Raw genomic sequence first — 3,406 nt, forward strand, 5'->3', positions numbered from 1 at the left:
CCTCTCTCCTTCCCTGGCTAGAATTCTTTACTTCTTCCTTGGTGTTCTCACACAGTTGTGTCTTCCACTTAAAACGCAGCATATACTTAGAACTTTGCACGAGGTAGCTCCTTTAACGCTCATGACACTCTGATGAAGCAGGTGTTGCTTTCCCTGTTTTCCAGATGAGGTCACAGAGACTCAGAGAAGGCTAGTGACTCCCCTGTGGTCCTTCATGAACTCTCTTCCGACTGACTCAAAACCAGAGGCTCAGTCTACTCTACCATTCTTCTCCTTGGCTCTTGTTATTTCATCAAAGATTTATGTACAACACTCTTTGAAATAGTCTAAAGGCCTTCAGCTTTACCACCCACAACCTTTCAGAATATCTACATCAGGTAAAAGTTATGGGGATGATTTTTTAAGCTTATCAGAATCTGGCATCAGTTACTCTTAACAAGCCATAAGAAAGGACATACATTTGTCCACCTGATTTCGGGAACCTCCATGCTTTAGTCCTAAGATTGCCTGTTAGCTTTCTCGATCAGTGAGCCCTTATCCTGTCTGATCCTGACTTCTTCTTGGGTCCCTAAAACACTTTGTGTGTTCCTGCCTCCCTGGTTTTGTAAAATTATATTATTATATGATATATATATATATATATATATATATACACACACACACGCAATACATATGCTATTGCACATTATATCTATATATCTATATATAATGTGTACATATTTATAAACATACATATATAGGGAGAGAGAGTCACATATAAACCAGTAACCTATAGTGACTAAGAACTCTGCATTTCAGTTATTGCAAATTATACTTCAGTAAAAAAATAACCTAAAAACTAAAAACAAGCAAAAATCCCACTGTGGTTTATACTTCTTTGTCCCCTTCGTAGTGGCGTGACTGGTTTTCCAAACTGTAGGTGTAGAGGTAGAAATGGTTGAAATACATCCGTAGTTATTTCAGCGTATTCCTTGGATATTATCTCTTAAAATATAGAAAGAGCGCCAAAACCTCAACGCCTCCGTCTTCTAGAATTACACCACTTTCTACAAAGCATAGATAATAGAATTCAGACTCCATTAAAATGAGGGTCCAATTGCATGAACCCCAATAAACTGAGGGTCTTGCTGCAAGGGAAATAAGAAGGGTTGCGGAGCACTTTCCCAATCCGTGATGCTGTCTCCGAACAACTTACCCTTTCCATCCCTCGTGTTCTAACTTGTGAAAAAGAAGATAACTTTAAAATAGTGGCTCAGTTTTTTTTTGAAGTCATGGAATAGAGTCAGGAGAAAAGTGAAAATCATATCTGGTAGTAACAGCTTTGGAAATAATGTGGTATTTAAATAAGATATAATAGTAAATTGTTCTAATAATAATGTTCTGACATGGAGATTTCTGAATGCCAGATGTGTTGATAGTCTTTTCTTATCTCCCTTTATGTTACATTATTTTCATTGTGAAATGGTTTTATTATTCTTCGTACATTAAGTTTAAACCAGTAACCATATTTCAAGCCTTATCGTTCTGAAGCAGCAATCTTCAGTACATTTCAGAAGGTATTAAGACACCAGACTGAAGTTCCACTGATTTCAGTTATGCAGAATTTCCTGAGAGAGACTCATTGCTGTTCAAAAATAAAATTGGGATATAAAATATGAATTCTGATTAGTCTTCCCTGTAGTCAGTCCCTTTATGGTTAAGAGTGTGACATTGCTGACAGCTGCTCAGAATGCCTCGTTGTTTTCTATTACAAACCCACTGACACCAACACTGTTGCTTGAATTTGCTGAAAGAATTAAGAATAAAAATATAGAGAGCTTTGTTTGATTCATAGGATATTCTAACACCAAAAATATAATGCTATTAGATTTCTGCTTTTTATAGGAGAGTAACATGTGACATAGTAAAGAAATTTCCTCTTCTACGAACTAATAATAACATCAAATAAAAACAAATCTGGACTTCGGTAAGGAGAAACATCATTTTAAAAAGGCTATTACAGTAGTGTCCCAACCACTGGATTTGCAAGCATCTCAAAACCAAGCAGAAAAAGACTTTTTTCTGCAGGGCAGTGCAAGCAGGGCTCGTGGGAACTTTTGAGGGGAAGATGGGCGAGCTAACGGAGGTGACAGCGTGATCATGGTGGGCTGATGGGAAATATTTTTAGCTATGGTCAGTCAGTCCTCTAAATGAGCTATTAAGAGGGGAAGTTCTATACTTAAGTGGTTGCTTAGACTTGGGGGCAAGCCAGAGTTTAGGGATTGCAGGGGAGAGAGAAGTCTGCCTAAAGTTTGGCCAAGTTAAATCAGTAGGTAAGTGATGAGCAATTAATTGTGAACCGTTGGTCAATGTTTTGCTAGAAATCCTATTTTTAAATCAAAATGAAACCAAATCAACAAATATACTTGAATGCCTACCATCTATGGGACACCAAGTTCTGTGGAGAATGATACACTCTGAGGTAATCTTATTGGCCATGACTCTCTCTCTCTCCTTGGAACTGACCATGGGGAATTTTGTGTTCTACTACTCCTTGGTCACACTTGTTCCCTGATGCTGGAAATGCTTTAGTGAATGAGGGATGACAAAGCAGTGGAAGTAAAACAAAGTTATGATTTGTGAGTTCACAGAAGTGCCCAAAGACAATAGTAGGCAAGTTGTGCCAGTGAGTGCATTTTTTCTAGGCTGAACTTATAAATAATTTATGTCAATTAAATGTCATGGTGTGTGTGTGTGTGTATGTGTGTGTGTGATGTGTTGAGATGGCACCAAAAGAGACAAAGAGGCGAGATGTAAAGTTTCTGGCAGGGCAAGTGGTCTATGGTTAGAATGAGTGTCTTTTCTTCAGCACATAAACTGAGGACCCCCTAAGTAGAATTAGCCATATGTATTGCCAAAGAGAGGACAGGAAGGAGCATCAGGCAAGAAGCTAGATATTCATTTTCTTCCTGGAACTGCCTGTAATAATTAGGATGATGTTGTACAAGTCACTTAAACTCTTTGAACCTCACTGCTAATATCTACAGAATGAAGGTATTTGATAAACTTTAGGGTTGTTTCGCCCCAGGTTTAACAAACTGTGATCATCATTAATGATTATACAGTTGCATGAGAAATTGTACTTACATTCATAGTGGTATGAGAAAAGTTAACGAGCAACATTTATTTGCTTAGAGACAACAGAACGGATGTCAAATAGTACATGTGATTAGTTATAAAAATAAATGCTACAGATATTCATGTATTAGCAATTTGTAAAAGAGTGAAAACACTTCTAAAATACATCAGAAAAATGAAAAGAGGTAGAATTTTTGAGTTAGTAGTTCTTTTATTTTTGTTTTTTGGGTTTTTTTTTTTTTCAAACACATTAGGCGATCTTATTATCTATGTGTTTGAAAGCTAGTAT

The sequence above is a fragment of the Ursus maritimus genome, unplaced genomic scaffold (genome assembly GCF_017311325.1).
Source record: "Ursus maritimus isolate PB19 unplaced genomic scaffold, ASM1731132v1 scaffold_18, whole genome shotgun sequence".
Lineage (NCBI taxonomy): Eukaryota > Metazoa > Chordata > Mammalia > Carnivora > Ursidae > Ursus > Ursus maritimus.